The sequence below is a fragment of the Mus musculus genome, chromosome 9 (assembly GCF_000001635.26).
Source record: "Mus musculus strain C57BL/6J chromosome 9, GRCm38.p6 C57BL/6J".
Taxonomy (NCBI): Eukaryota; Metazoa; Chordata; class Mammalia; order Rodentia; family Muridae; genus Mus; species Mus musculus.
The window spans coordinates 41,739,651-41,766,640 of record NC_000075.6 but is presented as its reverse complement, the minus strand read 5'-3'; the positions used below and the strand labels follow the sequence as shown (position 1 = coordinate 41,766,640).

General features: G+C 41.5%; 1 long non-coding RNA gene across 1 annotated transcript; it reads right to left on the bottom strand.

Annotated features, from left to right (window-relative positions):
• Positions 1-1,495: 1,495 nt before the first annotated feature.
• Gm46143 lies at positions 1,496-6,309 on the bottom strand. Its single transcript, XR_001779341.1, has 2 exons — positions 6,210-6,309; positions 1,496-2,411 (listed from the first exon to the last, which is right to left on the bottom strand). It is a non-coding gene; the product is annotated as a predicted gene, 46143 (long non-coding RNA).
• Positions 6,310-26,990: the final 20,681 nt, after the last annotated feature.

The window sequence follows — 26,990 nt, the reverse complement described above, 5'->3', positions numbered from 1 at the left end:
GATAGCAATGGTCTCACATTGCAGAGAGGGATTTAGTTAAACCTGAAGAAGTATTTCCTGAGTATAGGCACCACGAGAGGTTGGAATGTAAGGTTAAGAAAGGCTTGAATGCCTTTCTTTGGGAATAGTGAAAAAAGAAGAAGGGGGAAAAGCTCCCCCAATCCATCTATGTGAGTGCTGTGCTGCCAAGAGGCAGAAAGATGGATTTGTTCCTTTGAGAGCAAGGAGTTGTCAGTATTGAGAAACAGGGTCTGCTTCTTCTCTCCCCTCACCTTTCATAATAGAGAACTCTTCAGTGCTCCCACAGAGCACCACAAGCCTCACCTGCTCTGATAACTGACCACACCATGCTTCTCCCCTCCCTCCCCAAACATCTGCTTCAGCTCTTTATCAGCATCACTTAACTGTACTGAGTGTGTAGCCTCCAGTGTGTTCAGGAAATGGGGTTCCCTGAAGCAAGAGACCAACCTCAATTAAAGCTTCAGGTGTCCAAACAGACCGTGGAATACACCACGAAATGTCACCTGAACTGCCTTCCCTCTGTGAGCAAGCAGCACTTACTGTGGGTTTTTCTTTGTGACTACATTCCCCAGAATTCTGTCTGCTCCTCCACAGCAAATGCATCCTTATTGGCTTTGTGAGTTAAGGATATGCAAAACCTTGTACTTCATTGTCTTACTCCTGCCAACAGAATACGTGCAGGTAAAAGTCACTGGTAAATCCCCCAGATGAAAGATAAATGAAGCTTTTGAGAGGTACAGTATTGGCGAGGCCTGGATCCACAAAATCGTTAACCTTTAGAATTGTGGAAGTCGTCAACCCAATGGTAAAGGGTGTGGCTTTCTACAAACATTGTGGTGAGCACCTTGGCGGAATTTCCAGCCCCACACAATCTCTCACAAATGACCTCACTCATCCAAGTGTTTTCAATCCTCTTAGCATCCTACAGACACACTTGGTCCTGGCCTGCTAAGAACAAAGTGCCGATGCCTCGGTTCAAGCTCAAACACTGTGTTTTCGAGGCTTGATCTTTATCTACTTCAAGGTCAAGACTATTTAACTGTGGGTTTATTTCATGGAACTGTACCATTTGCTGATTTCTTCCCAAGAGATCTTTGGAGTATTTCCTGGGCCTTTGGATCTATGAACAGCATGCTCGAACTAGAGGCCAAGAATCTGGTTTTTGTTTTTGTTTTTGTTTTTTGTTTTGTTTGTTTGTTTGTTTACAGCAAATGAAACTAAAAGTGCTTTAGATTTTAGATTCAAAAAACAGTTGGAGATATACCCATATATATATATGTGTGTGTGTGTGTGGTTGTGTGTATGGTATGTGTGTGTTTGTGTGTGTATGTGTGTCTGTCTCTGTGTGTGTGTGTTTAGATATAGATATATTTGGGACAGCAACCATGTCTAGACATGCAGTCATTTGCGTGTAATTTGTGTGTGAGGCCTGTTGTTGATGTTGCTGTAATAAAACACCACGACCAAAAGGGACTTATGAAAGATAGAGTTTATTTTGACTACAGTTTCAGAGGGGGAGTCCATAATGGTGGGGGAGGCATGGAAGCTGACAACGGGAGCAGCAAGTCCAGAGATCACTCCTGCAAAGACCAAACCCAAAGTAGAGAATGAAGCAGAACTTGGGCAAAGCTATAAAACTCTTAAAGCACCCCATCTCCTCCAGTGATCTTCCTCAAGTCAGTGCCACCTCCAAAGGTTCTATAACCTCCCCAAGCAGTGCCACCAACTGGGCAGTAAATGCTCGAATTCTTGAGCCTGCGGAGATCATTTCCTGGGCAAATGACCACAAGCTCTATGTGACTTTTAAATTAGCATCTTCAGAACCTCCACCATGACCTGCCATCCCCACTCCTTCCAAGGGAAGGGGTGGGAAGAGAGGTTGAACTCCCAATACTTTAAGATTTGGGAGACCTCTTGCCTTTTCTCTTCATCAAGGAGCCAAGTGTTGGTTTGACCACTGTCTCTATCTGCTGGTTCTTTTCCCACTAGGCTCTGTTATCAACAGCTCATCCAAAGCAAAATTGCCACCAATTGGAGTGGGAACATTCCATCTGTGTTCAAATCATCTCCTCTCCCCGGGTGCCGTGCTCTGTGCATGGAACATGCAGGATATCTAAGAAATGACAGATTCTGTTGTCACAGTCCCAGAACCACAGGAGCAGGAGATCAGTAGAAAGTCACAACCAACCCCTGTTGTTCACTGGAAAAAACTACAAAAGCCTCACATGAGGGAGACATCAAATAAAGTAACTTAATTATTAATTAGCTAATTTGTTCAAAAAATATTAATGTTCTTACCATGTAGACAGCTCCGTGGCACCCCTTGAGCCACAGTAGGAGAATCTGTCCTCAAGGCCCGTACAGAGGCATTGCACACATCTCCTGGAAAGCTGAAATGCAAAATCCCCAAGCCTAACTCTGTGCACATAGTGACTGCCTTGGGAATTTAAAAGGGGGAAAGGTCCCTGGAAATGGGGGTGGCCATGAAGAGTTTCACAGAGTGCCGAGAATAGAAAGGATCCAACTTGGAGAGGAGGGGACACTCCTGAGCTAGGAGGGAAGCAGGCACAGTTGGAAAACACAAGGTTGTGGGCAGCTCTAATCAGCCCAGAGGTGGTACAGGGCTGGGGTGAGAGCGTCACACAGAGGGTTCAGATATCCTCACACAGGCAAGAGCTTCCTAGTAGAAACTCTGCAGGGGAAACAGATTTCAAGCATTTCCCATTCCCCCTTTCTTTCTTTCACTCTCACCCCCATTTTCTTTCATTTCACTTATTTATTTTAAAGTTCTGATGAGTTATGGTTAAGCTTCACATGATTAGAAACATTATGTACATTCCATTCGGGCATGAGCTGCAGGGTATATGTGAAACCCATTTTCTTTGATCCCATTTCATGTCCTCTGGAATTAGTAATTGTGCTAGTTCCTTGTTCATTTTTAACATGCATCCTATTAATTTACCTCCAGACTGCCTGAAGTGCAGAATATTCTCTGAGCTTTTGACCCAACACAGCAGGCTCTGTGTTGGAGATGTCCTTGAAGAATTGCCATAATTTCTGATGTCTACTCTGCTCTTGATACCTTCTAGATCTGCTGCAGAGAGCTTGGCACAGGGAACTTCTTTTTCACCTCCTCTAGGTTGATTTTTTTTTTAAATTTTGTTTTATAGTTCTTTGAGGCTGATGCACGGACCCCTCTTAAGAGTAAATATAAAGAAGCTATCCTTTAGTCTTCTCAGTCAGGATGGTGAAGAGAGTTTCCTGAGGACCCCGACCTGCCACTGTCACGAGCTGCTCATCTCTGTGCTCAGTGGTGTCATCCTGGTTGACCTCTAGAACACTCAGGTTCTCTGGGATGTTCAAATCTTCCCTTTGAGTGTGTTCACTAATTTGGATGGCTACTTCCAGATACTCTGTCTAGAGACTCTCGTCTTTCTGTTCAAGAATTTTTTTCTTGGACTCTCTTTTTTTCTCATTTCTGTCTTGTGCATTCTCTCTTTCTGAAATTCCTTGGTATCCTAATGTTAGGGGCCACAGAACCTTTGGTTATCTGTTCTAAACCCCTATCCTCAGTTTTATACTCTCAGCTTCACTTCTGAGCTTCATTCTGTCTTCTCTGTTGTCCTTTTAACTCTTTCTTTAGCTCTTACTGGTGGCCTCTTGTTATTGTCTTCCTCCTTTTTCCAAGGCTCCTTCTACTGCTCCCTTATATATCTATCTCCCAATGTAAAGTCGTCTTGGACAATCTCCTCTTAGCCAAATAACCTAGTGGTCACCTCTTCAGACCTGTCCTCTGGTGAGTTTCCTTGCAGGCTAAAGAAAAAAAAAATCTCTAAATCTATTATTCAAGAGCTAATCATCTGAATTCTTCCTCCTCAGAGAGAACTCACCAAGCTCTTGAGTGGTATAGGCTGGGGCAGTACAGGGCACAACTTATCTTGGAACACTGCATGAGCCTAATAGAAAAAGAAATAATGAGATGCCCATTGTCCCGTGTGTGACTTTCTTTTTATCGAATTCCCTCTGTTTTCAATAACACCCCCACTATTATCTGTCCTTGTCATTGTTCCACATGTAGAGTTTCCTGCTTCAACTTCTCATTCAGAGAAGATGGGGGTGACATAGCTTTTCCTTCTCATTCAAGCTTTTACCGTCTTTCAGCTTTTCTGTGCTCTTTCCAGTTCTTAAACCTCAAGGCTACAACTCTGTGACTCTGTGACTTAGAAAGTATTCTAATTCAATTACCAACTCAACTTCCATTATCTCTCAGCTTCTGAATGTTTTAGGCATTTTTCTTCTCGATCTCACTTTTAGGTTTTTTTGGTTTGTTTTTGTCATTGCTGTTTGTTCGTTTTCCTGTTTGCTTTGGGTTTTGTGCTTGTGCAGCCCAGGCTACATAGCCAAGGATGATCTTCGACTTCTGATCCTCCTGTGTCTACTTCTCAAGTGCTGGGATTAGAGGTGTGTATGACCACACCCAGTTCCTTCAATACTGAGGACTGAACCGAGAGATTCATGCATGCTAGGCAAGCACTCTACCGATGAAGCTGTATCTCCAGCCATGGTATGTTGAGAATTTGTGTGCTGTCCCTTTTTTCCACTCTATTGGTGAAAATGCAGGAGATTCTAATCCATTATATTGGACAAGAACTCTGTATTTTTATAAACAAGAGCTGCCATGTGAAATATAATAGTCCATACAATGTAATACAACACAATACAACACAATGCAATACAATACAATACAATACAATACAATACAATACAATGCAATGCAATGCAATGCAATGCAACGCAACGCAACGCAACGCAACGCAACGCAACACAACACAATACAATACAACAACACTTAACCCTGTTTCAGCATCTTCTGATGCACTTCTTTTCGTCTGCAGTAAAGGGAGAGATCTCTGTGAGTATGCAGACTTGTGTTATAGTCTAGGAACTTCACAATATCACACACTGAGCCAGTGCCCTCTTTTTGCTGTAAGCAATTAGGGACTAGTGAAGATTTTGAAAAGGAGGCATGGGAAGAGCAGGGGGTTTCAGAAAATGGATCTTTAAAAAATGGTGTAAGTGATAAATTGGACATAGGATGGGCTGCAGGAAAAGGAGACAAGAATAGAAGCTGCTTCTATGGCTGGGCATAAGATAATACAGTCTATAGAGGGAAATGAGGGTCATTCGTTCATTCAACCATTTATATTTATAGAGAGACCATTAAGCACCAGGCACTTTGCCAGACACTGGATTTGTAACTGTGGCAGGTTGTATTTTCTAAGCACGATCTCATGAATACACTCCATTCCCACATGCTCTTCTTGCACTGGGTGCTAAGCCTCTCCTGTGAAGTTGAGAGAGGGGTCATGTTCCCTCCCCATCAACTCTGGGGCCATCTATAACGATGACACACTGTGTGTGCCTGGGCTTAGGAGTAAAAGACAATACAGTTCTTACCCTGTTTCAGCATCTCCTGCTATTATTGCATTTGGAGCCTAAAGTGGCCATATAAGACATGATCTATACTGAAACTACAAAGAGGGAGTGACTGTGATGAGCAGCAACCTAAAGGAGAGATGCCCCAAAGGGTCTCAGTTGTTTGACTTATCTTAGCTTTGCAACACACACATGAGTGATCAGGTCTTGGGTGCTAATCCCAGACTCCTGGCTGTGGTCTGATAGTAGTAGTAGTAGGTGAAAGGTAGTGAGACTCAGGTAAGCTTTGCAGTCTATCTAGAGATATAACAGTAATAGTAAGTACTGTTTTAAGACACCGAGATTTCGCCTAGCTTTTTAGGCACAAGGAAGACTAAACAAGTGAACGAGGTTTGAAATGGTGATTCTCATGTTATCTGTGCTGAGGCTGTAGTTGAAATCCTAACAGCACACTGACGGAGGAGAGGCAGAGGGATCAATTTGTAGTGGGGCGAATCAGTGACTTCCAGAAGCATGGGTGCGAAGGAGTCTCTGTCAACTGTGTCCTGGGAAATGGAGAGAAAAGAAAAAAAGGACAAAGGCCTCAGCAAACAAGAAAGACCCAGCAGCATTTGGAGACCACTTTACTAGGAGGGCACAGAAGAAAGGAAGAAAGGACATTCACAGCACTGCTCTCTTGTTCATGGAAAGATACTCTAATGGCAATGGCTTCTGCCTGCATAGCCTCTTTTGCATCCTGTAAATGTCTTTACCTGAATTGGATCAAGTTGTAAAGTGGTCAGCAAGAGTCTTCACTCGTAGAGTTAAGGCAGAGCCTGGAATCTAAAGATATTCTAGGGATGCCTTCTAGTAACTAGCTCACAATGTGCCCTCATTGAAGGATGGGCTGCTAGAATTCCACAGTGTGACATGACTTTATCTGTCTGTGTTGGGTGCACAGAGCACTCTTTCGACTTCACTCATGAGCTCAGGCTCCAGTGCCTTCCCTGTTATGTTTTTCCCACTTTAAGATCAAAGGAACTAACACCATATCTTCTCAGCTTATTTACCCCTAAGCATTTGCCTACTAAAAACTAGGGGATTTTTAGGGTGGGATTGGATATAGTTACTAAGAGGAGAAATAAGCTTTTTCCTAGAAAGGGACTTCTGGGTATGCTTTTCTGGTTGAGAGTAAGTGGGCGACTTAATTAAGAGAAAGCACTTAATGACAAGCAAGGAAAATGGTCCTACGTGTTTGTGTCTCTTTGTCAATGGAATCTTCTGGCTCACTCTGCCTAAAAGGCTTGACTATAGCACAAAATCTCCCACAGTGAATGGCAGGGCAGGCACTTCTGTAATGCAGGTATTATAGCCTGTAACCATCTGACCACTTTCAGTGGTCCTCTGCTACAGAAAGGCATACATCCAGACATTACTGGGAAATAGAGGTATTTACAGAATGGCGTGTATGTCCTTATCATGGGTCCCTCCCCCAACCTTGTGGCTGAGCAATGCTCTCCCCCCCCCCTAAGCACAACACAACCTTGTCTTCCTTGCTTGCCTTATTCTTTCTGCTTGGCTTTCTCTGCTCTCCCCACTCATTGTCTAGACCATCTTCTTCCTATGCAATGGGCTTCCTTTAATGCCATCTCTCCTGCAGTATTTTCTAAAGCGATGATGAGAACAGTAGGCAGAAGCCGGTGAGGTCCTTTTAGGTCAGAGACCCTAAAAGCAATGATAAGTTTGTATTCTTGGCCAGAAGCAGCAAATGCCCTTGGTTCTGCCTTACACACGGCCCAAGAATGCTCAGAGGAGGCTCTAGCTCCTGACCTGGTTTCTTGTTATTTTTTCATCCCTCTTATTATTTTTTAAAAGCTTTTGAGATTTAATATTGTCTGGGGAACTCAAGACAACTTTATAGAATTGGCTTTCTCCTGCTTCTACAAGTGTTCTTGGGATCGAACTCAGGTCCTCAGGCGTGTATAGCAAATGTCTGTCTTTACCATCTTGCTGACCCCATTCTTTCCCCCCATATACAACATAGCGACTATCCCTGCCTGCATGCTATCACTGAAGGTGCAAGAGGCACTCAAACTCCCTGTGGATAGGCTGACTGGACTGACCAGCTCATTTTCCACCTCCACACTTTATTAACCCTAGGTAGGGGCCCAGAGTGATATCCAGTTTTCTGGGACCCACTTCTTCTGTACAGGAATTGCCCTTACTCTCTCTTAAGCTCCCACCTATAATCCTATAACAAAAACCTTTCTGAGAACTCACTCTTCTGTGGTCCATGGGTTTCATTCTTTGAATCCACCAAATAGAACCTAGAACCACAGCCGCAATGGGACCCTTGTGTGCCTGTGAGCTTTCAGAATCCCAGACCCTAAGATTCACTTGAGGCTAGAAAGCCTCTGTTGAACTCAAGAAACCCAATTTCTCACCATTTTGGTAGAATTGGTTGCTTTTTACTAGACCACAGGCAGAGAGATTTATGAGCAATGGGTATGGATTTTACATTCAGTTTGGCATGGGTTCACATCCTTGGCATATAAGCCTGTTAATTCTGTGACTTGGGACAAGAGAATTGGACTATTTTCTCAGGGATGATGTGCTAAAACACTTTACATAGGGCTGATTTTTAAAAATAGGAACTTATGATCTCACAGGTCTGCAGGCTAGAATTGTGAAATCAATGTGTCAGTATGTCCCGTTCTAGAGGACCTGGATATTGTGTCTGCCTAGAGTTCTTAGCCTCCCTTGCCTTGTAGATGTACCACTCTGATGTCCATGTTCTTTGTCTCCTTATTTCCCTATATTATCTGTGTTCAAATGCCTGTTTTCTTTTGAAGACAGGAGTCAGGTCAGGCTGAGATAAGACTTCCCCACTGATCTCAGCTGAACCGGCTACACCTGCAGAGATCTCATTTCTTGTGAAGGCCACATCCAAATGCACCATAAGGCCGCATAAGGACTCGCCATGTCTCGGATGAGTTGGGGCAGACTTAATTAAACCCATAGGCCATGTCATGCTTTTTATGTTTGGTTTTCCTATCAGAAACATTGATGATATTCACAGTAACAACGTTAAGAACATATTGTCAGCCACCAGTTAAACAACACATTAGAAGTGTTAGACACGATGGTTGGCTAAGAAAAAGTGGCCCTAAGTGAGGAAAAAATATACATGTCAACTGCACAGCCAATTATGCTTCAAAATGGACCATTAGTCTCAGAAGAACTAATGTGACCATCCCTATAGATGCTCCCCTAAAGCTCAGTTGTAAAGATGACAGTAATTAGTGAAGTGTCACAAGGGGAATGACTCTCAAAGAAGGAAGGCTACAACATATTCTGACCCTTCTCCATCTCTAACTATGTCTTGGTAGTTTTATGTCAACTTGACACAGGCTAAAGTCATTTGGGTAGAGAGACGCTCAACTGAGAACATTTCCCCCACTAGACTAACTAGAGGGTGAGCCTGTGGGGCATTTTCATGAGCCCAGCCTTCCATCCTGTGGCAACCCATTGCTGGGTTCATGATTCTGGATTGTATAAGAAAAAGAACTGAGCAAGTCATGAAGAGCAAGCTAGCAAGCAGCACTCCTCTATGACCGCTGTATCAGTTCCTGCCTCCAGGTTCATGCCTTGAGTCCCTGGAAGATGAATTACAAGCTGTAAGGTGAAATAAGCCCTTTCTTCCCCAAGTTGCTTTTGGTCATGGTGTTTTATCACAGTAATAAAAATCCTAACTAAGATGAACTATAACAGCCTAATTTGGTTCTTTGAATTAATCATGCAGGTCTCTTCATAGAGAAAACAGGTACCATTTGAAGAAATTCCCAGATGATTTTATTTTCTGCTTTAGTGACTAATGAAACATACTTGGAAGGCCTCCTTGGAAGCACCTTGGTCTCCTTCTTGAATAGTTGTTTAGCACAGAGGCTGGGTTCTTGTAAGACTTTCCCTGTATTCAAAGTTTATGCCATTTGCCATCCCTGGAGAATTAGTTATGAGGACAGGACCAAGTGTGTGAAGAGATAGGGATATAGCTCAGTGGTAGAGTGCTTGCCTCACATATGCAAGATTGTAGGTTCAATCCCAACTATCAGGAAGAAAATCAACAGAATTTGGTAACTATCAAATAACCACATGGAGAATATACTTATGCTTACCATTCCCAGGCTAAGGAAAGAGCCCAGAGCCCCGCAAGCCCTTTATGTCAGTGCTCAACAGAAAGCCATCAGCAAAAATTTATTTCCATCTAAAAGCCATTCTAGCCCAGGTTCTCCTGCCTTTCTACATGACCGTCCATTGTCCTTTAAAATTAGCAATAGTCTAAGCAATAACAACTAATCCTATGCTCTAGAACTAGATGGAGAAAATAATGTCAGATGATGGATTGTGATGCAGCAGTGCAGGAGCAATCATGTACAAACAGTACAGGGCTGGTCACGTGTTCTGTTTAGTACAGTGTAAGGCAAATCAAATGCAACTCAGCAGACCTAACGTAACTGTGCTTGACTATTGCTTTCTTTCTTTTAGAGACTTTAAACTATTCCCAGTATATGCTTTCATAGAGGTCAAGCTTTAAAAATACTTCCAACAGTCAGGGTTCCCTTGAGAATAGGAAGAAAATACCAAAAGAGATTTGCTATAAGGAATCAGCTCAGGGAGATTAAACAAGTTGGCAAGTCCTAAGATCTGTCGTCAGCAAGCCAGAGAGAGAGAGAGAGAGAGAGAGAGAGAGAGAGAGAGAGAGAGAGAGAGAGAGAGAGAGAGAGAGAGAGGGGGGGGGAGATCCAGAAGGGTGGGTAGAGTTCATTCAGATCTAACTCTGAGATCTGAACCGTCAAGAGCTAACAGGGCAAGCCTAATGTCAGAGCCTGGTGGACTTGGTATCCAAGAAATCCTGGAACTACAACTTGGATTTAAAGGCCAAAGAAAGTGATGTCCTACCACAAAGCAGGTGGGAGGTAGAGTTCCACCTTATTCACAAGATGGTGTGTGGGCTGATTTTGATCATCAACTTGGTTGGATTGTGAAACACTTGGAGTATCAGTGAAGAACATCTTTGAGTGTATATGTGAGACTAGTGTTTTCAGATAGTGTAAGTGAGGGAGCAAGACCTGCCCCAAATGGGATGGTATAATCTCAGAAGCTGGGGGTCCAGATTGAATAAAGATAAAGGAGAAAGACAGCTGAGAGCCAACACCCCCATCTCTGCATCCTGATCAATGGAGAGGTGAACAAGCCACACATTCCTGCCATCAGGAAGCAGGCTTATGCCGAGCTCCCTCATCACAAGGGACTGTGTTCTCTCAAACTGTCATAACTGACTAGAAGCCCGTTACAATGAGAAAAGAGAAAGACAATGGAGATCAGACTGACAACAGTCGATGAGCAGTGAGGAAAATATCCTGTTCAGATAAAACCATGTTTTCATGTCCAGTGTTAGAATGTATCCCTTGTCTTTCCCAGACAGAGAAGTTGAAAAATGTCATGAGATACAACTGGTCATCCTTGTTAAACATGACAAGAGGCCAAATACATGAGAAATGCAAGCACAGAACATTCTGGAGGCTCTCAGGGAGAGTATCTAAATAGGAAGAGACTAGACAGAGCCATGTTTGGTGATAGCCCATCACACCAGAAGTCCTGGAGGCATAGTAGAGATTGGCCTTTTTTAGTGAATTCTTTGGAGTCTGGCAATGACCACGGTGGAATCTGAGTAGCCCGGGTTGAACCGAGAGGAACACAGTAGCCTGCTAGCAAAAGGTCTCCTCTACTGAGCTGAAGATCTCCACTCTCTCATGCTCCCTCAGGATGCTCTTTCCAAAGAAAAACAAAAGGGAATATCTCTGCCAACCCTTCACCTGTGTAAACACAGAACACCAAGCAGCCTCTCCAGCACTGGATAGCTCTTTCAGCAGAAACAGAGGAGCAAGGTAGTTCTAGCGAGATGCTGGAGAAAGAAAAAAAAAATCTCACTCAACCTTAAATATTCTTGCAGCTCCCTAGAGGTCCTCTTCCCAAACTTGTTCCCCTATCAAATTCTACCACCCAGGACATGCATATTAGTCTGTAGGGAGCATTGAGAGGTGGTAAGAATCATTTTGCAAATTTGGTTGTTAACTGACACTGGCAGCAACTCATGTGGCAATGGACCCTAGGCAGAAATTAAAGCCCAGAAATAATAGAAGGTAAAACGTGGGGCCAGCAAGAATTGCCCTCACTAAAATTACAAGCCACCTGCCCCAGCAACAGATGTGGGGACAGATAAGGAAAAATTAGGGGTGCAGGCAACATCATGCAGTTAGTCTGGCTGGGTAGGGAGGAGACTGCCTAGGCTGCTAAAGAGACTTGACAAATTAAGGGAGAACAGCATGCAACCAATATTCAACATGGACAGCAGAATGCGTTCACTGCCTAATGTGAACCCTCCTCCCCACACCCCTTTCCACTTATGTTTCCCAGAGCAGGTTCAGCTTCCTTTGCCAAAGGAGACGGGGTGGGGATATTGTTGGCCTCTTGCCCACCTGGGTATCTGCTAGAAGAGCTTTGCACATGCTGCTAAGTGCCCAGTGGCACCCAGGGCTCCCTTTTACATTCTTAATTACCCTGAAATTCAGCCACATGGTCCCTCTGCTTCCTGGACCAGTACTCCACAGCAGCTGGTATTAGAAACCAACTGTGCTTCAAGAGTCCTCAAGTTCCACCCTCACTGTCAGGACAGGAGAGGATGAAGTACGTGTGCGTTCGCATGTGTAGAGGTACATACATGAGCCTGCTATTAGGCATACATGCATCTCATGGCTCCAGATAGTCATCTGTGTGTATATGAGTATTTGGCTGGGTGTGTGATTATGTGTGTGTACATGAGTATATGAGTATATGGTGCTCTCTCTCTCTCTGTCTCTCTCTGTCTCTGTCTCTGTCTCTGTCTCTGTCTCTGTCTCTCTCTCTCTCTCTCTCTCTCTCTCTCTCTCTCTCATGTGAGTGTGTGTGTGTGTGTGTGTGTGTGTGTTGATGAGGGTTTCTCTTGATTCCTGATAATGATTTTAGAATGAGTGTGATAGACAGCATTTTTAAGCTTCCATGGGAAATCAGAACATTTCCAGTATTTGTACAAGGAAGACCATATATCACTTGGCAATAGATGATGAAAGTGATTATCTTTTCTAAAAGGAAAGGTAGAATTTCTGGAAGGTTTTTTTTCTGAATATTAGGGGAAAAGAAGAAAGTGGGGTGGAGGCATTTGGGGAAAATTTTAGGTTGGGATTAATTTACCCTCTACAGAAATTCCCCACATCTATTTTTTTCTGATTTTCTTGCTGAAGGAGGCAAGTTTTGACATGACACGTTTGTTGCATAACCATGCATACACACCTACAACCATCATGTGCTAACTCTCATGCACACACGTGCTAACATTTTTCTTTGGTACATGCATTGTGCAATGTTTTGCTCAAAAGTGGGAGATAGAAAAGCACTTTCTATTTCCTTTAAAAAAAAAAGGTTCCAAGCTTTTTTAATGACAAAGCTTCAGGAGAAAGTGGTGAGTGCTAGAAACTAAGAGACTGGCCTGATATGCACACAAGAGACTTCTGAGGACAGAGAACCACTCCTCTAACAGTGGGCAGGAAAGACCATTTGGAGGAGCTGGGACATAAGCCCAGATGAGCATTAAGAGGCTGTTCATACACATATATAACAAGTCAGAAAACCTGAATTATCCAATAGAAACTAATTACAAGGTCCGCCCTCCTTAAGGTCAATGTCCTATGACCATTGTCCCTAGAATCAAGGAGTAACTTACCCACTCTTTGTAGACCAGGTTGTGTGTCTATAACCCTGGGATCTCATTGTGACTTCATAGGAAGGTCTCATTTCTACTTCTTAGGAGGTCTCATCAGACTCCTTTTCAGCTCAATTACTGAAGAGCCAATGAGAATGGAAGGTCAAGTTCATAGTGGTTATTACAAATTCAAAATGAGTAAGTCAATATTTTATCAGTTCATCTCATTTTAAAACCTGTACTATTTATAAATGGTCTAGCATTATGCTCAGTACTGCCCATAGAATATTTCACAGAAGAGTGATCATATCAAACTGGCAGTGTAGGGGGCAGGAGAGATGGTTCAGTAGTTAAGAGTTCTTACTTTCTTCCCTAGAAGCCAAGTTCAATTCCCAGCAGCCATGTTTCTCCAACATATCAGGCAGCTGACAACCACTGTTAACTCAAGCTTCAGAACATCTGACACATTTTCCTGGCCTCCACAGGTTATTTCACTCATGTAGTATACACACAGAGACACAAAATTACATGAACAAAATTAATTTTTAAACAGTTAAGTTGACAGCAGAAGTGCACACAACGAAATGTACACAGTGCTCTCCAAAGTCCGGAGGGGATGTAGTTAAACATAAGGAGATCAAGGGTGGCTTGGTGGACAAGAGGACTTTCTGTTTTTAAAACAAAAGTCTAGTTTAACTGATCAAGGGAAAACTGTTATTAAATATGGTGAATTTATATTTGTAAATTTGATGCCAATGAAATAGTTGTTGCCACAGGCAAGGAACATCTGCCTAGGAGATCAGTTCTAGTTGGTTTCCTGTAAAGAGTGACCTTTCAGATCCAATGATAGAGCTCAGTACACCAAACAATAGGCATAGAGCATACACAGGAAACTGTTAGTTTATAAAGTAAAATGTGATCAACCCCAGCTCTTTTTAGGTAAATTCTTTGGATTTAAATGGCGCTTCCAGAGGAAAGGGTTTAACAGTATCATGTGGGTAGAAAACCTAAAGGACATCTGAAAAATTATGACGGAAACAAATTTTAAAGGCATTTAAAAGTTTTAGGTACTAGTAGTCAAGGCTGAGAAGCTCATGGGAGAGTGGTGTGCATGCACTGAGGGGAAGGTGGGCCTCAATGACGAGCGATAATGACAAAGACCATAACTGTAACCACAAAATGTATTAATAAGAGATAACAATACAAATTAATGACCAATATATGGATGGCAATAACCAAACTTGCAATTTGAGGGAATATCATCACCTGAAATGGTTTAGTTTTGCAAAGTAGATAGAAAATTCTTCACCTCAAATAGCTAGAAAAAAAAATAAAGTCAAACAATGTAGAAGGAAATGGGCAATAAGAAACTGTAAAGATAAAATCAGAAATAAATTTGAAAATAAAATTAGTTGATTAATTAGGAAGCCCTCTAACATGTATAGACTTATAATTTAAATCAGGAAATAAAGGAAAATCATGCGTACTTGAAGTAAAATATTACAGAAGACTGAACGCAACATGTGTACGTAACCATAAAAATCATCTCAATGAAACATTTTCTCCTACTGTGAAATCTATCACAAAATGGTGAATCTCTAGGAAGTTTACAATTAATCAAGGCTTATTGGGGAAGTAATGGATATTTTGAGTGGATGAAATAATGTGACAAAAAAACTTGAGAAAACAATTATGAAACTGTTCTATCCATCACATAAAAATTCAGGAGAAAATAGATTCACTAATGAATCTGTCAAAATATCAAATGGGTGTAACCTGTAAAGAGAAAATATTGAGCATGTATTGATGCATGTAAGAAGCTAACATAACTGTAATTAAAATCTTACCTATAATTTGTAAAATTGGACTGTAGGCAACACCTCTTTTGTGACTGTAGATATGAAACTTAAATACGCTATTATATGAGGTAAGGAATATGCTAGAGAACAGATTCTTCATATAGAACAATACATCCTGAATAAAAGAATAAACATTTATTGGAGCACTGAATCTACTGTCCAATCAAAACAAGAACTGTGGGGACTGGAGAGATGGCCCAGTAGTTTACAGCACTTGCAGAAGAGTTGTGCTCCCTCCTGCAGAGGAGGTGTGCTCCCAGCACCCATGTGGAGCTAGCTATTCACAGTTGCTTATAACTCAGTTCCAAGGGCACAGCACCTTCTTCTGGCCTCTGCAGATACCTGCATTCACACACACATACTGATGCATATACACACACACTTAAGTATAATTAAAAACAAAATAAAATTAAGGACGGCTACACGAACATGTCAGTAACACTACAAAACTTAGCATCTGTCATTGAAATAAATTATACTGAAATAAGAAAAACATATCTCTTCTTAATATGTAAAAGAATCTCTATGTTAAATTAATGTCAAATACCAAGCTCAACAAAGTTGGCACAATTTGCGAGAGATGATGCTGGCATAATGAAACAGAATTAAGAGCAGAATTATTTGAAAGGTAAAAAACTGAACAATCATAATTTCCATAATACTTTATTGTCTACTACAAATCCCTTCACAATGAACTGAGAAAATTTAGCATGAATTAGCATTAAGTCAAGTGGTGGATTACAAACCCACATATGACACTCAATTACTTTTCAGTATAAATACAATAAATCAGAATATAACAAAAATATAAAATAATATCAATATAACAAATAAAAGTGAAAGCCTGCATTGAAGTATGTGAAACATGTTAGCATAAAGCATTGAAAATTAAGCACACATTTTCAAACCCCATGAATAGTCTGTCTTCTAAAGAAGAAACCATTTATCTTACCTCATTAGAAATCAAAGAAAACAGAAACATCAAAATTTTATTTGTTCTTACCAAATTAGGAAAAGCTTTTCAAGACCATCACATCTCATTTTGCAAAGTGTATTGACAATACTTCCATGAATATGAATTCTGGAATAGTTACTGCTTTCTAGAAAGAGACTGTACAATAGTTTCCAAGAACCATGAAGATTTGTACTATTGCGTTTGGTAATTCTACTTGTAAAAATACACCCTCACAAAATTATGAGGAATGCACAAAAAGATTATGTATGAGCACATTCATCATCAGTTATTCATAGTAGCAAAATTTTAGAAGCAATCAAAGTGTCTAAAAATAATGAGAGGTTTGGAAAATTATGATATGTCCGCATAAGATCAGAACAAATAATGTTTGCACAGAGCAGTTAATGACACAGGAGAAAGAACATGTGATGATCAGTTTTAGTGAGGCAGAGGGAAGAAACACACTAAAAACTTAACGGTTATAAATCTCTGTCCCCGGATGATGAATTATTCCTAAAGTACTTTTACATGTTTCTTCATTTTCTCAAATTTGAGAAGCCTCGGTCAGACATAAAGCATTATCAACTGTTCTCAATTGCATTTTCTATTGTTCAGCTTTGTATCCAGGGACTTTCCCCTTTTTTTCCCACCAGGATCTGTTCCAGTTCTTGTAGAATGACACAGGGACTAACTAAAAAACAAACAAACAAACAGATGGGAAGGCAGAAATCTGCTGGACTGGGTATCCTCCATCTTGATGTCTTGACTTAACACAGAAGACCCAGCTACAATAGGGACAAGCGACCACAACTAAAACCTCTGAAACCAGTTTTCTTCTTTAATTTTATCATGCATATTATCACTGTGACTAACATACAGCATAGCAGAACAAGGCCGACAATGGATGAGATTCCCAGGAACTACAGCCATTCTCATTCCAATGTGAGCATTGGATAAGAAACAGTTTACCCAGAATCACAGAATGCTTGGGCAAATTTTACCAAGTTCTCACCCTCCACTCTCAGGCTCAGAACTATGCTTGGACTCTGAATGCATTCAATGTCTAATAAATTAAATAAAGACTTTAAAGAAATCTGAATCCCTTTAAATTCTACAGCCAACATTAGGCAGATCATTTCTCCATGAAGTTTAAAAAGAACTTTAGTGTTTAAGAGATGCAAATTAAAATTTAATAATTAGACACTCAAGGAGGGGCTTCGTCAGTGACCTCAAATCTACCTTTTCTTCCTGAGAATAAAACGAATCAGTCAATGACATACTTGACCTCATGTTTCTCTCACATATCTGAAAAATGTGAGTCATAAGGGAACCACTCTCCCAACTCAGAACAGCAAACTATGGGGGGTCCCTGTGTCCTTAGGGCAGGAGTTGGGCATCTGGAGTTGAGGTGCATGATCACTATGTAGTTCTATGCCAACCAAGGAAATAGCGCACAGACAAACAAGGCAGAGCTATATTGTGAGTATCAACTCTAACGGGTTAATGTATGACAGTCAGTTTCTATAATACATTTCTTGATCACAGAAAAAAGTTAAGTATCTTTGAGAATGGTTTAAGCACTTAATATAAAATTGGTTTTGATAATGGGGTTAATTAAAAGCTGTGCATTTTGAAAATCATTTTTTTTCTTTTGGCTTGAGTAGGAAGAGATGTATTGCTAAATTATAGATGCATCAAAGGTAAGTTTGTTTGGAGGACAGGAGTTAATAGTCTAGTAATCCTTGGAATCAGTACTGCGGGAGAATTATTGACCCAATATTTGTAAGCGCACTCTCAAGAAAGTGTACTGCCTCTGCACATGTGAAGTTCCTTTGTTGTTATTTGAGCAAGCTGAAACCCAGAGATAGTTCTGCTCATTAAAAGTAGGGCTTGTATCTGTCAAAGCTCTCCCCTTCCTTCCCTTCATTATGTACTATTCTATTAGATAGTACTTATGCACACTCTTGAACTTACTGTGGCATACATCAATTCTACCGATTAGGAATTAAGTATGTATTCTGTATAAATAAAATTTCAAAAGCAACATGAACAAATTGAATCTATGTATATGGCTAGCATGTTGCCTTCATGCTAGTAGATCCTTTCCTTACTTTATTTTCTCCCAACAACTTGGACTCTGAACTTTCCTCCCTTCTACTTAGCAAAAGGAGAATTTTCATGGTGTGCATTTACTTTTAAAGTTCTAACATAAAATCCTCCACAGTGGGATGATTTCAAATCACACAATTGAAATAGGAGCTGTATCAGGGTTAGTAAAGATCTGGTCCACAGTTTTGTCTCTGAAGCTGACAAACATGTCAGTGCAGAACAATGTTCTAAAGTCCATGGGAAGCTTGAGAAAGCATCTTTCATCTTCTTTATGGCTGCTGAACACACGGTGCTATAGTGTTTGCTGCTGTAACAAATAAGCCCCAAGCTGTACTAATTGTTCTAACATGAAAGAAGATTTCTTTTCTCTTATGGAAAGGCTGACACAGCTCATTTTCTTTCAGGTCGTGAATCAAGGACCCAATTTCTTCTCTACCTTCAGTACATGGCTTCTAAAACTGCCACTATCCATCTACCTGATGGAAACGGGAGGAGGAGAAGGAGGAGCCCGGAGCATAGCACTTGAATGTTAGCTCTGCTCTCAGACTTTGAAGTAAGCCTGTGGCTTGTGTCTGAGTTCCTCTGGCCAAAGCTTGGTTGTGTGTCTACAATCAAATAGACAGAAAGGTGGGGAGCGCTGTCTAGTTATATAAGCACGGAAAGGAAGGTTGAGACTCAGTGAACAGCCAGCCATTCTGACATACACATGTTCAAGAACCAAAGTGTGGGACAAACTGCTACTTTGACTTGCTTTGAGCACCCACGTAGTGTTTTGGCTTTTGAGGAAATGCATTGGCATCATATCTAGACAAGACTCATCTAATTATAAAAGCCTAACTTGGAGCTCAGCTTCTTTCCATCACACGAGTATCTCGGTATGTAGACATCTTTCTTCATATCCATTCAAATAAAAAAGCTAAGGACCTTGTCTTGAGGTGGATGCTCTGAGGGCAGTCATCAGGGAACAGCAGTGTAGGGACCAAGGTACTATTCATTTAAAGAGGAAGGGAGGGGTGGGATGAGTAAACAAAGAGGCCTTAGTCTGTTCAGATGATACACGGGAGCTCTGGAGGTTTGACACCTTCCAGTCACTTTGCTAGCTAAGATCTCTGCAGACTGGGGACCACCATCACCACAGTAGAGAAATGACAGCATCCTGGGAGATAAATATCAAAAGCCTGAACAAAGTTGCCTTTTTTTTTTTTGTCCCCAAACCTATATTATTTTCATCTGTCATGTTGTTCCAGCTGGGCAAAGTGATTTCTAAGTTATAGTCTCCCAGCCTCAATTAATTTTATTAGGGCATTTTCATAGGTGTACAATGAATTTTTGAATTAAGATATTTCTTTTCCTTTTGAAATTGAATTGTGTGTTACCTGGCTGCTGGCCATTGACAATGGTCCTCATGACTATGGATAAGAGTGCTGATCAGGCTAGGAAACCAATTGACTCTTAAAAGAGGTTTGGATTTGACAGAGGCAGCTGATTATCTTCTAGTAGATACTCTGTGTTCTCATCAAAGGCGTGAAAGATTACCAACCCTTCCTTTCAGTTGCCCACTCCTAATAGGGAATACATGCTTGGATCTGCCAGCCTGCCTGAGTGCACAACAGCTGAAGGCAATGACATGGTTTCTGGGTGGCTGGTGAGTCCATAGTACCTAGAACACACCTTAAGATGGGCAGGAGATCTCCTAATAAGGAGATGCCTTCTTTTCTCAATCAGGTGACATCAGAAGTGAGCTTTATTTCTAGTACCAACTCTTACAGGGCAATAGTCATAAACAACCCCAGTCAAGGATAGCTCGATGCATTCCCAAGATGCCAGGCCGTTAAGAGAGCTTCCTAGTGATTTCATTCTATTATAAAGAATCTAAATTCTGATCACCCTAACTAGATAATATCTAATCTGACAGATGCTTAGGTAGTTCACACAGCACTCGCTTTGCTAGCTTTCAAGTTCTTGATATTTGTTCAAGCACTTTTTGGGAGGATGATTTGTGTCTGGCTCTACTCTGTGACCTCAGTATAGAGACGGGGTCACCTGCTTCCCTGTCAGGAACATCAGCAGTTGGGCCTTGGCACACCTTTTGTAGCCTACACAAGGCAGGAGGTCTTTGGTGCGTAGTTTAGTTCTGCCAACCAGGTATCCCAGCAGCCCCAGTAGAACTTGAATTTTGGGGTAAGTTTCTTTGATCGTAGGAGTTATCTGTATGACTCCTTTAGTGACAGATGATCTCACTGTAGAACGTCCTCTGTTCCCAGGGGAGTAATGAGCACTAGTCTCTTTAAGAGCTTGGGGTCAGAGTCCAGATCCATACCTTTGTTCCAGTTCCTGGTACATGTAAGGGGCCTCTTCTATTTCAGGATCAACCTTTGGATCATGCCACATTGGAAGATAATAAAAATGTACTTTCAGTTAGATTTTTATTCATCATGTATAATAATTGCTAAAATTACAGATGAAATAGGCCATTATATCATCCTGCTCACATGCTAGCCAGTGTGTTTGTGTGTGTGTTTTTTCTTTTATAGCATCTATAAAAGCAGCCTTCACAAGGTTTGATTGTAATTATCTCTTGGCCATTTGTGTCAAGTGCAAAATATTCCAAGTGAACTAGGTTTGTAATTTTTTTTTCAGTCTAATTTCCATCTAGGAGATTCTAAATGTTCTGGCTATTTCTTTTTCCTCATCATCCATAGGAGTCCAGTACTAGCATAGCTGACCATGGCAGAACAGTGACATGCGCTCTAATTCACTTTGCTCCGTGTAGTAGCTAGAATTATGTTGGAATGGTAGATGTCAGGCAGGAGTATGTATAACCTTGGTAGGAGGGATTCTGTTTGGAAATTACCCTTGCAAAGCCACTGTTTCTTAATGAAAATGTTCCCATGTTATGTTTCTATCCCCTGGTTTCTTCTAAAGCATGTGAATGAACTTCTAACAACATTACTATGTAACTAACATCAGTGCCCCAGTCACACTTGCTTTAGAGCCAATGGGTACCGGGTCGCCTCCCAAAGAGAAGCAGAATTCGTATCACTGCACTGAATACAGAAGAATGTCAAAGTGTGCTGATAAAATGGTGACTTCTCAGGCATTGGCATGGGAAAGAATTCAGGAGGGAGACTAACTCCAGAGCCTAGGATTGGCAGGGGTAGAACAAACATAGAGGATTCCACCAAACTGTGCTCACTCTGTGGCCAACTTTAAATAGTCTCCTGCTACACTAACTAAGATCCAGCAGTTTTCAAACATCAAGTCACATGTCACGTCATGTTAAACTCATGGTGGTGACTCTAATAGCAATTCATTGAGCTTTGTTTCTACATAATTTACAAATAGTCTGCATCTATAAGGGATTGAGGCTTAGTTTTGTGGTGATTAATCTTAAAACAAACAAACAAACAAACAAACCAAAACTAAAAAACCATGAAATTGAGGAGTTGAAGATGGCTCAGAGGTTAAGAACACTTTCTGGTCTTCTAGTAGACCTGGATTCAATTCCCAGAGCCAATGTGGTGACATGCGTACAGCTATATTGTTAAATTATTTCTAAATATTTTTCTACATGTTTATGTTTGTACTCTTAGATCAGTACTGCTCTCAGCCTTGGTCAGAGATACTGCTTCCTGCAGTGCGTAGCACTCGGTGGGCAGATGCACGACTGACTGTCAAAGGGGTGAGAATAAGACACGAAGGGCTCTGCCCTACATGAGACTGCTTCCTTGAACCCACCTCCCACCCACAATGTCAGAGAGCATTGTAGACCAAGAGGTGGGAAGAATATAAGAGCTGAGGGTGGGGAGGAGGGTGGGGAGGAGTGCTGTGACATACAATCTTCTGAACTGGGCTTGGCTATTGCACTGATGAACTTATAGCAGTTATAATTACCTGCACAAGATCCCTCCATCAAAAATTCTAGCATAGATGGAGACATTCCCTCCACATCGCATCCTTTACAAAGGAGCTATTGGCAGTTGATAAATGCTGAGAATAGATTCTCTCTCTCTCTCTCTCTCTCTCTCTCTCTCTCTCTCTCTCTCCTGTCTCTGTCTCTTCCTCCCCCATTCCTTCCCTCCCTCCCTCCCTCCCTCCCTCCCTCCCTCCCTCCCTCCCTCCCTCCCTCCCTCCCTTTCCTTTCTTTCTTAATCTGCAGACATCAGTACATTTCCCATACCCCAGAACAGGACACCACAACCATATATATCAGCAATGCTAATTTGACTTAGTGAATTATCATAGAAAAGGGGACGTGAATTTCTTTGGAGGAGGCCATGTTTAAAAATACACGAGAGAAGTTGGAGAGGGAAATGAGGAGCAAATATGGCCATTCCCATGTTTCACTGTATACACATATGAAGTTGTCAAGAGTAAGGAAAATTATTATTAAAAGAAAATCCAAGGTTATCTTTGAATATATAATGAATTTGAGGCTGTGTGAGTGGAGACACATGAGACCTTGTATTGAAAACAAAACTAAATTAAAAACATTAAATTTGAGTCAACATAGGACTTAATGAAGGTGTTTTATTTTTTGTTTGTTTTTTTGTTTTTGTTTTCTCCTATCCAAGTACTAACTAGGTCTGACTCAGCTCAGCTTTAAGTCTAGAAAAGATCTGGTATGTTCAGGATGATAAATCTGTCCATAAATCTGAGCTGTTTGTCTTTAAAATAGATAGCTGTACATTTTTCAAACTGAAGAAATACTGTACAATATGATTACGTCATGCCCTTCTTGAGCAAGTCTATTCAGTCTACTGATATCTACCAGGACTGTCCAAAGACACATCATTGTTCAGGTTCAGTGGCTTATGAATGGCACACATAGGTACAAGCTTGACCATGTATGAGGATATAGAAATCTGATTATCTCTCCTTTGCACTTTAACTTGGAGGATATTCTGGCCATATCACTAAAGCCATATATACTTCCTGTGGACTTGTGAGCAATTGCTCCCAATATGGTGAACTAACAAAACTCTACTGATTGCCTATGTTATCCCTAGGTATGTACTGTTGCTTCTCAATAAGAAGAAAGAAGTTTATATCTCATTAGCTTTATGTCTAGAAAATGAGGGAAAGGATAGATCTAGGTCAATAATAAGAAGTCATTAGGCATGGAATAGATACAAACAATTGCTGGATTAGGATGGAAAGCCTTCTCAAACAGTCCTTGGTAATGTCTTTGTATATGATCTATGGGGTTCCCAACAGTCTTGCACATACTAAGCTCCTTCCTTCATGTCACAGGAACATTGTGGTCACTAGTCCCCTAGGCAAATGCTCAGTTGTTTCTTTGTAGGAATCCCCTGACATACATCAAAACCCAGTCGATGGACAGTGATGGAAGGTATGACCTGGAGACTCATTTAGGCACAGAGACTAGAGTGGGAAGGTGGTCAGAGGAGTTCTAATGGGAAGAAATCATGTCTCTGTGTGGAAAGGAGGAAGAGGAAAAGGCAAAGCAAACAAGAGGCTGTGAGGGTGAAAGGTTTTATCTATCTCACGTTGTGTGTGTGTTCTCTGCCTTGGGTCTTAGAAAAAAACAAAAAACAAAACAAAACAAATCAAAACAAAACAACCATGAAGGGCTGGTTGAGACTGGGATGCCAAAGACAGGTATGCTCATCACAGCTCCTCCTTGTTAGCTATGGTGTGAAGGATGATTGACTTCTTTCAAAACTCTCAAAACACCCTGAACACTCAGCTTTAAATCATGAGCTTCTCTTGGACTTACAGTTTGGGAAGTTTTAGCCCATAGCCATTGGGTTGCAATGATTTGGGGCCTGTAATGGTTCAGGACATCATGACAGTAGAACCTGAGAAGGTGTTCACCTTATGACCAGAATGTTAAAAAAAAAAAAAATGAAGGAAGGAAGGAAGGAAGGAAGGAAGGAAGGAAGGAAGGAAGGAAGGAAAGAAGGAAGGAAGGAAAAGAGGCTACGGTCTAGTATTATGTTTGAAGACATGCCACCAAGTTACCTGAAGACCTACCGGACTCTTATACAATGTCCTACAGAACCACCTTGGAGAAAAAGCTTTTAACACATGGGCTTTAGGCAACATTTTAGATTCACACTGTAGAACCATGGGCTATTTGTATAGGTGGGGGCAATCTGCTGATTGGATTCCCAAACTGGGCAGAACAATTCTGTAAGAGCCAGAAGGTATTCTGTAGATCTCTGGTGTTCTAGAATTAGGATGTATACCTGAAGGTTTGTTAATGGTACATGGCTTTGTGGTGCTGTTGTTGGATGTATGATGGCAGGAACTGAATTCAGAGTCTTCACACACTAGGCAAGAGATCTTCCACTGAGCTACAGTGCTGGTCTGGTACATAGCTTTGGATATATCTTGATACATAATCCGTGAGTAAATGCGTGTTCATCAGGTTCAGTGTTTCAAAACAAAGGTAAAATAAGCAGACAGACATAACCACTTAGGAGTGTGGCCTTGCTATGGCAGGGGTAAAAGCTGGTGTGCAAGTCTATCTTTTAACCTATGAACTTGGATGTGGTTGAGCTTGGTATTGCCAAGAAGGAGCCAGAAGGCACTGAGAATTTGAACAGGCTCATCACTCCTCCATGGGATTTGGCCTCCATAGCTTATAAAATGAGATATAACAAGAAATGGAACTTGTTTGTCTTTGGCTAAATGTCTTCTTTGGCAGTCATCCAAGAGCATCGGTTAGAGGTGCTCCCCTTTAAGAGGCATAATTTCCATTAAAATTTCTGCTTTCGCATTTTTCACAGTCCTTTTCCAGTTGCCAAGTTTCTCCCATACATCATCTGTGTTCCGCAAGCCATCCTTGACTTTTCTCTCACTCCTCTGACTGCTCATGCTGTTGATGGGCCACAGAGCCTTGGCATGCTCTGCCCTCTCACTGTTCTCTCTCCCAAGCATCCCCAGTTCTCCTTCCTAACAGTTACCATCCGTCACGTTTATCTGTTCTTCCTGTAGACTTAAAGTCCTGTGAGGATGTAAACTAAGCCTGCTTTGGAGTGTACTACATCTTAAACTCTGGTGTAGCTTCTGACCCAAGGTGGGCACTGCCTAGAGATCTATTGAGTGATGGAGAACACTGATTTTTACTGTGATCCTACTGATGAACCACAGATACATTGTGAAACATTAGGACATTAACTTGGACTTGTGCTGCCGCTAGAGTCGGCTCTGAGAAAGAGGGAAATGAGCAAATAATTTGGAACTATTAGGCTTCAATTTGAGTATCCAATCTGCCATACGGGTGGCAAGAGCTTGTGTACTTTGCAACACTAATAATCTTGCTGTTGATCCCTAGGTGTGGGGCTTCCCTTGTAACTTGGAATGGAAATGGATCTGAATAAATGAAGGTGTTTGTAGATGGTTAAGAGAAAGAAAATAATATTTGGCTTGTGTTCACTGCTCAATTAGTTTTTGTTTTCAGAAGACGCTGTGATACAGGGTGAGAGGGTTATTGACACAAAATGGCTTGCAGTTTAGGCTTATGTAATGATGGTTCACCATGTGAGCCATCACTAATCTGGTGGACTAGGTCTGTGTTTTATATAACTGTTGTCTTCTACAAAGTTAAATCAGTAAGAAACCCCAGGAATGTCAAGGTCTATGTGTAGGTTTGGTGTTTCAGGGGCAAGGAGGAGAGTCAATGTGGAATACAGGAGACAGCAGCAGTCATGGGCAAAGGAGCATGACAATCTGCCTAGGCCATGTGGCTGACAACCCGCCTGACGCTTGTTTTGACTTTGTTCTAACTGCACAACCGGTGCGTGCAGATGACTTTACATCTCAGAGCAAAATGTGCGACAGCAATGTGCTAAGCAAATGCAAACAAAAATATGCTTCCCCCACTCTAAACAAATCTCTCACACGTCGTGACAATGCCATGGCATGGCGAGAGACTGAAGACAGGGGCCACCAGAAACCAGATTGGCTCCTGGCTAAAGCCATTCTCCAGCATGCTTTTCTAGGTCACCTTCAGTGTGTTGGAGTTATTATTATTCAGTATTACACACATTTCAGCTTCGTTCATGTGTGTGCTCATGGGGAGCATCATCCATTCAATTTGTTCAGTATGTGTGTTGAGTACCTACTGTGATCCAAGAAGACGCAGGGATATTTAGAAGGCAGCACAGAAGATTGAGTGATGATACACGAGGAGTTGTAGCTTCTCTGCTTCCACCCATTCCCCCCTCTCAGTTCTAGGGTTCTTCCCCCTACTTTATGCCCATGAATACCTTCCCTGCATGTTAAGGACCAAGGCTATTTCTTTCCTTATTTTCAGGATATCTCCCTATAGTGGAACTCATTTGTTCTTTCTCCAGTCCAGTGATCCAATGGTAGGCTACTTCTTCTCAGAAGTGACCTAGTTAGTAGATGTTAAAAGTGTCTGTGGCCAGCTTATTTCTTCTGCCTTGACCATTCTCAGTTTGACAAAGCTTGTCCTGCAGTCAAAGTACAAGGATGGACAAACCTTACAAAAGTTAGCCTTGTGACTAAACTTCTTGCATTCCAAGCCTTTTGGCTTAAGCATGGCTATAGAACTCGAATTTGCCTTCTTGGAACATCTACAAGGCATTCTGATAGTAACAGAGAGCCATGCTGTGTTCTTGGTACCATGGTGCCAGAATGTGAAATTGCAAGTTCAAATTTGGTTGGGTTCAAATCCTGGCACTATCAGTAGCACTTGAATGTACTACCCTGGGGGGTAGTTAACACCTTTGTGCCCTGTTTCTCTATCTTTACAATGGAGAAGATAGAATGTAGTTTATTAGATCAGTATAAGGATCAGAACATATTAATGCATGCACTTTCATATTTGGAACACTGTAGG